The 12863-nt window shown below is 36.3% G+C and overlaps 1 protein-coding gene across 1 annotated transcript in view; it reads left to right on the forward strand.

The window, feature by feature from the left end:
- The window catches only part of LOC128198030 (high affinity cAMP-specific and IBMX-insensitive 3',5'-cyclic phosphodiesterase 8-like), a 209715-nt gene that overhangs the window by 144236 nt on the left and 52616 nt on the right, over positions 1 to 12863 (forward strand). The gene's annotated exons all lie outside the window — the stretch shown is intronic.

Below are 12863 nucleotides of genomic sequence, written 5' to 3' on the forward strand. Positions count from 1 at the left end.
GTTACTAGTTAGCGTATTATCATAAAACGGGAAACAGACAGGTAAAACGACGGACATTCAGATTATTCTATATGGTTGCTGTTTTTTTGAGGTATGAAATTCTAAACACACATACATTTTGGGTTCCAGAAATTTAGAAGGAGCAGGTATTAAAAAACTTATGAAAAATTATCTTATCATAGAATTATAATATTCGGACGCCCGCGACTTCGTACGCCCTTAGACCTCCTTTATCCGGCCCTATCGCAAAATCCTTTCTTAGCGGATACCTACTAACTATAAACTACCTCCTTGCCAAATTTCGTCTTTGTACATCAAGCGATTTTCCAGATTTCGTGATGAATGAATTCATTTAGAATTTCGCATTTATATATTAAGACTAGACGCCGCGCGGTTTCACTTGCGTGATTCCCGTTCCTGTAGGAATATCGGGATAATGTATAGCCTATAGTCCTCCTTGATAAATGGGCTATCTAACACTGAAAGAACATTTCAAATCGGACCAGTAGTTCCTGAGATTAGCGCGCTCAAACAAACAAACTCTTCAGCTTTATAGTATTAGTATAGATAGAGATAGAGATTCTTAGATTAGTCCTATTGATAATTTTGCTATATTTCTCATCTTGTAACGCATACTAACATAGATGGAAAGATGGCTTTACTCTGGCATAAGCAAATTAGCTTATGTGCTTAGACGGTCGGGTGGGTTTGCGTCTAGAATTGCGTTATTATACACAACTAATAAAGCAAAACTTCAAAGGTCCGAACCCTCAGTCGTCCAAGCATAAATTCCTAATGTTTTTTACACTGTTATATGAATAATTTGAGAAACCATGACCTGTGTTGCTAAACACTATGCTCCACGACAACTCTTTGGCAGAGAACTTTTTAAACTCCAATGTTTTTTTTAAAAGAGTTTTCACGATGTTCATTGTTCGGCGACTGAGAAGTTGAGAACATGTTTTCTTAAGTCGTCGTCGTTATCAACCCATATACGGCTCACTGCTGAGCTCGAGTCTCCTCTCAGAATGAGAGGGGTTAAGCCAATAGTCCACCACGCTGGCCCAATGCGGATTGGCAGACTTCACACACGCAGAGAATTAAGAAATTCTCTGGTATGCAGGTTTCCTCACGATGTTTTCCTTCACCGTTTGAGACACGTGATATTTAATTTCTTAAAATGCACACAACTGAAAAGTTGGAGGTGCATGCCCCGGACCGAATTCGAACCCACACCCTCCGAAATCGGAGGCAGAGGTCATATCCACTGGGCTATCACGGCTTTACAAACAAACAACATTGAACAAAATTTATGTTTCAACGACTGTGTCGTGGGTTTTTCATTCATCGCTACACGCCCCCGGCCTGCGCGGAGCATCGTGAATGTTACGAACTAAGTTGCCAAGCTATATTACCTAGGTTAATGTAAACAACGGTTAATGTAGCGTTATTATTGTTTCTCACGTTACGAGCAAGGATTACTTTGGTGAAGTTTTTAATAGGGATCAGGTGCGGTTTGCGGGTAATAGCGGTGTCGTGTGATATTCTAATGAACATTATACACCAGCTTCTCTTATAATTATACAAGTTAAAATTAACTATTTTCAAAAATCCGATAGTCTACCGTCTACCCATTGTTGGCGGAGTTCTAATATGGGCTTTTTCTTTGAGTGGGCGCGATTGGAACTTTCACAGTTTTAACTTATAGTTTTTTTTTTATTCTTTACAAGAAAGCCCTTGACTACAACCTCACCTGATGGTAAGTGATGAGGTCTGGCTGGTGGGAGACTTTGGCCGTGGCTAGTTACCACCCTACCGACAAAGACGTACCGCCAAGCGATTTAGCGTTCCGGTATGGCATCGTGTAGAAACCGAAAGGAGTGTGGATTTTCATCCTCCTCCTAACAAGTTAGCCCGTTTCCATCTTATATATGAAAAATCGATTCCTAAGGAGTAAACTCCAATTAATCGGATTCTCGGAAAGTATCGGATTCTGGTACCTAATCTATCCTAACCTAACCTAACCCCTTTCATTCTAAGAGGAGACTCGAGCTCAGTAGTGATCCGAATATGGGATGATAACGACGAAACTACAATAAACTCAAACAAGGCAGTATACATACTCGTACATAATATACGATATTATAAAGCAACGAGTAGGTACAATAAAGACTCGTAGCATATTATGAAATGTTTTTTGGTAAAACGTAACATTAGGTACATATCTCTCCTCGGGCTTTCTCAGAACTGATTGGTATGAGTATGTTACGCATTGTTAGTACAAACCCAGGGCCAGGACTTTGACGTTGTAGCGGAAATTAACGCGGTGTGATACGAATAAAAAATTAATAATAAATCTAACTATTTTATGGTTCCGCATTCGACAAGGAACCCTTATAGTTTCGTCATGTCCGTCCGTCCGCGGTTTAGCACAGTGAATATTTCTACTAAAAATAATTCCTACTAAAATTTATTCCTACTATTTATTTCTACTAAAAATAATTTATCATGAGTATGTACATTAAAAACTAAGACAAAGTCGTAAAATAAAATTGTTGTGGTTGTGTTAACACTATATTTTGAAATCCTTAAAAACCTTATTTATGCAACTAACAGCCATAGTCAGACCCAATAGAAGATGAAAAGAAATGACGTCACGACACGTTATTAACGCTCAAAGACGGTAACAACATAACAATGAATCCGTTTTAAACGGGGATGAAATCAGCAGGCTAATTCACTAACTGTGACGTATATTAGTTGCCTTATGAAATTGAGATTCTATGTAACAAATATCCTACTGAAAACCCTACTGGGTATTATGCAGTAGGTAGATGACATTTGTCAGTTGATTTGATGTTTATTTTAATGGATTGTTAATAAAGACCAAATTAGTAGATCTGCTGGCCTATTTCCTATTTTGGTCTTTATCAAAACCAAAATAAAAAAGAAATCAATTGACAAAATGTCATCCACATTCTGTGATACAAATTACAAATGTCATCCGGTGGATATCATATTGTACGAGTATGTAGATGACACTTTGTTGTCCACTTCAAAAGATTGATAATAAAGACCGAAATAGTGAATATGCCAGCAGCTGGAACAATATGTACAGAAATGAATAAACAATCATTGATACATACCACAATAGCACCAAATCACCGCATGACGCATTGCTTCTAAAATATTATCGAAAGCCATGGCCTCAGAATAAGAAGTAAAGAAATAATAAGTCGAAAATTATATAGAGGTGGAGGGAAAGTAAATAAAAATATTGGGAACCAATTTATATCAAAGTTATAAAAGGCTAGAGTTATAATTTCATGTTTTAACCGACTTTTAAAAACGAGGCGGTGTTTTTTGTATGTATACATGCATAGGAGTGATTTCACCGAGATTATTAGGCTTATGACTTTTCTTTATTGTGTATTTCATGTTTTTCTTTCCAGAATGTATAGATAAACTAGCGGACCCGCGACTTCGTCCGCGTGGAATTTAGTTTTTCACAAATCCCTCGGGAACCATGGATTTTTCCGGGATAAAAAGTAGCCTAAGTTTTAATCCAGGCTATAATATATCTCAATACCATATTTCAGCTAATTGGGTTCAGTAGTCGAGGCGTAAAAGAGTAACAAACATTCATATCATCAAAAACATCAGTTTTCTCAAATCTGAAAATTATCAAAATCTCCATGGGAATCCATGGATTTTTTTCGGGATAAAAAGTAGCCTATGTGTCTATCCAGAATAAAATCTATTTCCATTCTAAATTTTAGCCAAATCGCTTCAGAAGTAGCGGCGTTAAAGAGTAACAAACATCCAAACATCCATACAAACTTTCGCGTTTATATTATTAGTAGGATAGTAGGATTATAGGATTAGGTGGCGGTAAAGCCAGTTTATTTTTATTGTAAAATTTTGGTTCTTCTATGGATTTCGTAATTTGGTACAAGACTATCGTTCGAGATCGGTCAGAGTGGAGGTCCTATGTTCACCCTTTGGTTTTGAAGATAGGCGGAGGCGGAATCTGGATAATTGTCGTGAGCAACTTAAGGCCAAGCCACCGTCCAATATCTCATATGGACGGTACCCTAACTTGTCATGTCTGCTCCAGGACATTCGTAAAAATAGGGTACTTAAGTCAGGAGGGCGCATAATCGAAGCCCGCATGTGATCTGACAGAGTGTTAAGTCGCTGTTGCCGAATCGGCAAAGATAAGACGATCGTCTTCAGGCACTGAAGAATTTAGTACGTAAAGCAATGCTAAAATAAATAAAATAAAACGTCACGCCCACACTATCTAGTGCATTATCTTGAACACACGATAACAACAAGTCTTTTCACTATATTGTAACACTCGAACGATGTCATAATATATTTTTTATTGTATAAACACGTGTATTCATTCAGTAATCTTGTTGCTTTAACGAAAACAACGTGTGTAGACAACAGTGTGTTTTTACACAATTTAAAATTTAATAAAATCATGTAACAGTCGGTATAATTCAAATTAAATTTTCATTTATTTCAATTTGGCTCAGTTTACAAGCACTGTTGAAAAGTCAGGTTAAGTATATCATCATCATCACCATCATTATCAGCCGATGGACGTCCACTGCTGAACATAGGCCTTTTGTATAGACTTCGAAACACCACGGTCTCGAGTCACCAGCATCCAGCGGCTCCCTGCAACCCGCTTGATGTCCTCAGTCCACTTTCCTGTTGCCATTCCAGCACCTTGAGATCCTAACGTCCATCGTTAAACCGTTATGCCGTCGGTCCCAATCATTATCATCATTATTAAGTATTCTACAGAGTATTCATGTGTAAATCATAAACATCACAAAAACACACATATTGACAAAGCATGTAGGTATTGATTTATTATCGAAATTCAACAAATATTGTAATACGTTGCAAATAATTCAAAATTGGATGCCTAGTTTCCAGACCATTACACTTTGGTTTGGTAGGTACTTCACTACGATTAAATTGTTGTGTTAATATTTTTACCTAGGGTATGCCCTATAAGTAAAAACTGGAAAATTCCTTGTCCAACTATATATTCTGTAGTCCAACAAGGGTTTGTGTAGGCGTAAAAGAGTAACAAACATTCATATCATCAAAAACATCAGTTTTCTCAAATCTGAAAATTATCAAAATCTCCATGGGAATCCATGGATTTTTTTCGGGATAAAAAGTAGCCTATGTGTCTATCCAGAATAAAATCTATTTCCATTCTAAATTTTAGCCAAATCGCTTCAGAAGTAGCGGCGTTAAAGAGTAACAAACATCCAAACATCCATACAAACTTTCGCGTTTATATTATTAGTAGGATAGTAGGATTATAGGATTAGGTGGCGGTAAAGCCAGTTTATTTTTATTGTAAAATTTTGGTTCTTCTATGGATTTCGTAATTTGGTACAAGACTATCGTTCGAGATCGGTCAGAGTGGAGGTCCTATGTTCACCCTTTGGTTTTGAAGATAGGCGGAGGCGGAATCTGGATAATTGTCGTGAGCAACTTAAGGCCAAGCCACCGTCCAATATCTCATATGGACGGTACCCTAACTTGTCATGTCTGCTCCAGGACATTCGTAAAAATAGGGTACTTAAGTCAGGAGGGCGCATAATCGAAGCCCGCATGTGATCTGACAGAGTGTTAAGTCGCTGTTGCCGAATCGGCAAAGATAAGACGATCGTCTTCAGGCACTGAAGAATTTAGTACGTAAAGCAATGCTAAAATAAATAAAATAAAACGTCACGCCCACACTATCTAGTGCATTATCTTGAACACACGATAACAACAAGTCTTTTCACTATATTGTAACACTCGAACGATGTCATAATATATTTTTTATTGTATAAACACGTGTATTCATTCAGTAATCTTGTTGCTTTAACGAAAACAACGTGTGTAGACAACAGTGTGTTTTTACACAATTTAAAATTTAATAAAATCATGTAACAGTCGGTATAATTCAAATTAAATTTTCATTTATTTCAATTTGGCTCAGTTTACAAGCACTGTTGAAAAGTCAGGTTAAGTATATCATCATCATCACCATCATTATCAGCCGATGGACGTCCACTGCTGAACATAGGCCTTTTGTATAGACTTCGAAACACCACGGTCTCGAGTCACCAGCATCCAGCGGCTCCCTGCAACCCGCTTGATGTCCTCAGTCCACTTTCCTGTTGCCATTCCAGCACCTTGAGATCCTAACGTCCATCGTTAAACCGTTATGCCGTCGGTCCCAATCATTATCATCATTATTAAGTATTCTACAGAGTATTCATGTGTAAATCATAAACATCACAAAAACACACATATTGACAAAGCATGTAGGTATTGATTTATTATCGAAATTCAACAAATATTGTAATACGTTGCAAATAATTCAAAATTGGATGCCTAGTTTCCAGACCATTACACTTTGGTTTGGTAGGTACTTCACTACGATTAAATTGTTGTGTTAATATTTTTACCTAGGGTATGCCCTATAAGTAAAAACTGGAAAATTCCTTGTCCAACTATATATTCTGTAGTCCAACAAGGGTTTGTGTAGGGTAGGCAGTGCTTTTTTGCTTCTATGAAGTGCGTGCTTCTACATGTACGTATTTTCTTCAAATAGCTGCAGTGAGTCTACAAATCCTGCAAAAAATACGAATTCCCGATCATTACCATCTACAATACTTCACAGAGTATGCGTTAGTAATTAAATAAATGACTTAATTAATTAAAATTATGTGTGTGTTTTTGTGATATATGTGAATTATCACATAAACACACACATCGACAAAACATAAACGAATAGCTTGATTTATTATTGAAATTCATCAGAAACGTAATAAATATAGGGTAGTAAATAATAATTCAAAATTCGTTACCTAGTTTCCTAACCGCTTCGTTTCAGTACTTTAAAACGGTTACACGCTAGCCTCACATTCTCGTATATGGCAATAAATCCTCAATCGATACTATACAGGGTGTCCCGTAAATAGTACGACATACTCTACAGGGCGATAGCTGGTGACGCAATATATGTTAGCCGAAAGGAGATGGTCCAAAATTGTATGGAGCCCAGGATCAGTCATTGTACCCTGGCGGAAATAAAAGAAAATATATTTTTTAACTATTTTTGATTATACAAATCTACGATTTTAAATTAATTCTTTCAAAATAATATTTATTCTCTCCCAAGAAATACAACATTAATATGGGTAATAATGGCGGATTAATGACGTTTTCAATGCAGTAGTCGATTTGACGTTTGCTGTCAATTGTCATGTCATAGTTGCTTTATGGGCGCCATCTTGATTTATCTCAAAAACTTGGGTTTTAATTTTATTTATTTCTTTTTATGTAGTTATATTTATTTACTTATTTAGATTTTAATGAAATCCTTGTTTTTTTAAATTTCAATGATACGGGGTACAAGAGTGGACCTGAAATGGACCATCTCCTTTACATTTATAGGTACTATTGTGTGTCGTATTAAGTCGTAATATTTACGGGACATCCTGTATACGTGTTTGGTTCAAATAGCTGCAAGGGTCTACAAATCCTGCAAACATCGCGAGTGCTCCGTCCGTTTATCGCTGAAATGTATTTATTGTTTGTTCATAACTCAATAGTCCTTCGATCTAAGAGGTTGTATAATAATATCAGTTCTAAAGTAAACATTTACTCTGAATCAATATATAGTTTTCGGAAAAAATACATCTCTACTTGGTACTCTTATGACTAATGTGCTTATCTTATTTCATTTTCTTTCTTTCTCCCATTTTTTTTTCTTTTTATGTATGTTCTTTATTTGTGATAGTTAAATCTTTTATTTTACTTTTCTTCTTTATTCCATGCTGTTTTTTTTAATTCTTTACAAGTTAGCCCTTGACTACAATCTCAATCTTTTTTTTTTTTTTAGTTCAATACTGATCATTTATTGTAATACCCTCACATACATTAATCTTTAATATTTTATATTAATCATACACTACACCTGAAGGTAAGTGATGATGCAATCTAAGATGGAAGCGGGCTAACTTGTTAGGAGTAGGATGAAATCCACACCTTTCGGTTTCTACACGACATCGTACCGGAACGCTAAATCGCTTGGCGGTACGTCTGTGTCGGTAGAGTGGTAACTAGCCACAGCCGAAGCCTCCCACCATCTGTGTTTATTTGTAAATAATCACTACACTTTTGATTTAAAATTTAGTTACATTTTATTATTTTAGATTCTAAATAAACAACCTAAGGTTTTTAATGTAATGTAGTGTATGTGTAGGTTATAGACAGTTAGGCTGTCTCTAGTGTAGACTTCTTCTCTTCTTCAAAATCTACTTGTAAGATTCATGTTTATCGTTTACAATGCAGTGATTACTACACACTCAGTGTCAAGGCATACGAAGGTCGGGATATTCAGAATCGCTATTATATTGTTATCAGATAAGGGCGAGCAAGTAATTAACATTATCTAAATTGTTTGAGTGAGTATGTATAAGTTCTAAGAAATATTACACGGTAGAAATGTAATTAGTGCTTAACAAGGTTGTATTGAAGATTCGATCTACACTGGAAGGTATACGGAAAATAGGTACCTAATGCAATATCATAATCGCATATCGCGTAAACTAATTAGTCAAAGCATATCGCACTTCCTTAAATATCGCTTCTGTTTATTAAAAAATAATATTACTTGTGACTACAAGTTTTCGAAACGCGGTAATTTGCGTATTCGATTTAAAAACGAAGATATTTTGAAATTTTTAGTTGGAGGGCATTATATGGCATTATAATCGATACTGAAGCTAAAAATGTTTCTTTTTTGATTTTTTGTCTGCCTGTATTCTGTCTGTCTGACCGTGTTTTTTTGTTATTCGGGCATCACGCTGAAACTACTGAATGAATTCAAATGAAACTTGGCACGGTATAGACCATAATACGGAGAAGGTTATAGGATACTTTTTATTGCGAAAATAAAATAAGAAGGGGGTGAAAAGGGGGTTGAAAGTTTGTATGGAAAGTCCTTCATATATTGAGTTACAGTTTTAAAAATTTGCTCATTAATCATGAAAAAAATACGAAATATAATGGTATTCAAAAATTTTTAAAATTCAAACTCTAAAATGGTGAAATAGAGCTTGAAAGTTTATATTGATTTATATATAAATTAGTTTATATTGACGAAGTCGCGGGCGTCTGCTAATTCGTATACACGTAATTTATTTATTTATTTATTTACTTAATCAATACACGGGAAGACATTACAGTTGCCCAATTCGTCTTCCCAGGCTATACATACATTATAATAATAGATAATTACAAACAAAATGACAAATTATAATAAAAATAACATAAGAGAGAAAAAAAAAAGAAAGAAAATATTACTAATTTAAATACAAAAACATTCAATAACAATAATTCATTAACAAAAACATTAATCAATAACAATAATATACTTAACAATTTAGCAAAACATAAAAATGAAATGCCCGAAGAATCATCAATACTTACTCCATTAATAAGTTTATATGGTTTTTATAAGCATAAATATAAGTGGAGAGTGAAAATCTTAATAGATTAGCATACTGCAGTGCAATTACAGAGTGCACAATTGGCTTGCGAGAAAGCGACATCCTTTGAAAAGGCAACACAAACAAATCGTTATATTTCAAGGGCACAGTATGTAGGACAGGGAAATGTCGGCCACCCCACTGACAAGCGCCCCCGGCAGATAGGGGCAGTGTGCTTCCATCCAAGCCTTCCGAAAAATATAAACTCTCGAAACTGGGTCAAGTTCTCTACAGATGTATTGTGTGTTTTTACCCCTGACACAAAAGGCGTGTTTTAAGATATGTGTGTTTTGTGTCTGGCTGTGGCCAGTGATGTTTTATACTAGGGATACTAGCCAAAACTGTGGCGGAAAATGTGAAAAAAAAGATTAATTTAATTTAATTTAGTCGCTTATTAAACAACGAACGCTATTTACCTACCTTACCTTATACGCCGTCCACCGCTGGATACCGGCCTCTTGGATGGACCTCCAAGCACAACGATCTTGAGCCGCCAGCATCCAGGGGCTCCCTGCAACCCGCTTGATATCCTCGGTCCACCTTGTGGGGGGTCGACCAACACTGCCCTTTCCGGTGCGGGGTCACCATTCCAGCACCTTGGGACCCCAACGTCCATCGGCTCTTCGAACTATGTGGCCTGCCCATTGCCACTTCTTCTTCGCGACTCGATGAGCTATGTCAGTGACAAAGTGAAGGTTATTTATCAAACAAATAATACCTAAATACCGTCGATAATATCGAGTTGTGTATTCAGGAAGTGGAAAAACTATATATAGATAAATATACAATGGAATTAATGACAAAATTGTGCATGTATGCGCTCAGTGGTGTCGCTAAATTCGAAACACTTTTTGCAGTGATTTTGTATGAACGTAACCTATCTTCTCGTAAAAAAAAATGTCATTGGCTGTGGCATCGTTTAATAGTAGTAAAGCTTATTAATGTCTATGTACATCCGGAGATGTGCCATGATTGTTTTGTCGCCAAGCATCATTGTCGTGAAGAATTGGAATGTAATTTCCATATGCTTAATATTCATACTAAAATTATAAATTTAACAGTCCGACAATCTGTTACCTTTTAACGACTACATTGCTGAGGCGAATATCTTAGCATTCCATAGATTCAGTATGCGGGTGCCAGGTCCATTGTGTGGTAGAGAGGAAATCTTCGAGCAGAACACTGGACTTGTAACCAATGGGTGTAGGGCTAAGGATATCTTTGACTGTTAACTTACACTCCCCTTCTCCGCTCATGTTGGTCTCCCTACCTAGCCTTGGTTAGACACTACTAGAGCAGCTTTGGCTTTGGATACTCGTTCTAATATAGAACGTCTCTATTACCCCTACCTACCTATTATTCTCCCTACCTAGCGTTGGTAAGATACTACTAGAGCATCTTTGGATACTGGTTCTAATATAGAACTTGCTGCAGTTCTAGTGACGCCATGGTATTTAAGCAAATTATGAAGAGATTTTGCTTGTAATCCTCTTGCAACGGCATACAAACCACATAGCCTGAATTAAGATACATTTTGATCCTGGAAAAATGCCTTGTTCCTGTAGGCTTGGGAAAAGTTGCGAACGAAATTGCAGGCATCTGCTAATTACAGTATAGCTTTTAGGAAAGTCTTATTATAGTGTTAATCATTATATAAATGATAAAAAAAAGCTTGGTGTTAAACCGTACGACTGCGTGCTTAGTTTTAAAAAAGTTTGTTTAATGGTGGTAAACATAAAAAATAAACCTTGGCTGAGTTTGTTGTGGGCTGTTCTCGGACCAAGGCGCCTTATGGACGTAACTTTAATTTTAAGTTTTTAACTATTATTACCACCATTAGATAAAATTAAATTATTACATAATCCTGACTTTTCAAAAGTGCTTGTAAACTAAGCCTTTGTGAATTGAATTTATTGAGAACTTCAAAACCTCGTTTTTTAGAGTCGGCTAAAATATTAAAAAAAAAAAACAAAAGTCAGTGCGATCTCGCTGTCAGCCGTCCAATTTCAATGCACTCGCCGTATAATCTGCGATGTGATCCCAAACGAGAGTGGCACTTACGTCCACACGTTTCCCAGAAAAAATTACCATATTCGCGAAACTGCGGTCCGTCTGTTTACTCTAAAAAGTGCCAATTACCCGGACCGGCTTCTGTCTACCGCGGGGCTTATACTTCCAGTCTTGCAACATTTTTCAATAACGTATCGGTAATCTAATCTCGCGTTTAATTGGTTCAATAGTCAATATAAGCAGGTAGTTTTTTTAGGAGCTCCGTACATAGAAAGAAGAAAGCGAATGCTATGCGTTAGTGCGTTAGTAATAATTTCTTGCCGAGTAGAATTACTATTTTTAAAAACTTCAGCAAATTCAATTAAATTTGAAAAAAAGAAGAAAAGAATGAAATTTTTGTTGGCAGGTTGGAACTGTCATATTTTCATCAAATAAAATATCAATTGATGAAGTTGTAGCTAAAATTCGACGACACTGGCGTACTCATGCATATTACGACGATTACAACTTTTAGAATCGTTATGTCTCAAAAACGGTGGCTCGCAGAAAAAAAGTATTAATAAATTTTTTGTAGATAATTTTATGATCTACAATTTTGTCTTGGGTATTTTTATGATGAAACTTACCGTTTTGCTGAAAATCGCGAAAAACTCATTTATTGACATTTGACCTTAAATAATTTTTTTTCTTTACAGGGGAAAGATAGGGAACTTTCGAATTTTGTTTTTAATGATATTTTAAACAATCTTACCGATTTTCAGCTTGGTGGAAATTTAGGTAACTTTACTCTTTTTTTTGGTTTAATTTACGTCATCAACCCATATTCGGCTCACTGCTGAGCTCGAGTCTCCTCTCAGAATGAGAGGGGTTAGGCCAATAGTCCACCACGCTGGCCCAATGCGGATTGGCAGACTTCACACACGCAGAAAATTGAGATAATTCTCTCGTATGCAGGTTTCCTCACGATGTTTTCCTTCACCGATTGAGACACGTGATATTTAATTTCTTAAAATGCACACAACTGAAAAGTTGGAGGTGCATGCCCCGGACCGGATTCGAACCCACACCCTCCGGAATCGGAAGCAGAGGTCATATCCACTGGGCTATCACAGCTCAGCTGAGCTGTGATAGCCCAGTGGTTTAATTTGGCCGGTCTAAATAGACAATATTCATTTATTTCTATTAGGCTTAGTTTACAAGCACTTTCGAAACGTCAGGTATTAATATTCTAATATAATGGTGCTAATGATGGTGTTTTCTTGATTTTTTACG

This window comes from Bicyclus anynana, chromosome 20, assembly GCF_947172395.1.
Source record: "Bicyclus anynana chromosome 20, ilBicAnyn1.1, whole genome shotgun sequence".
Taxonomy (NCBI): domain Eukaryota; kingdom Metazoa; phylum Arthropoda; class Insecta; order Lepidoptera; family Nymphalidae; genus Bicyclus; species Bicyclus anynana.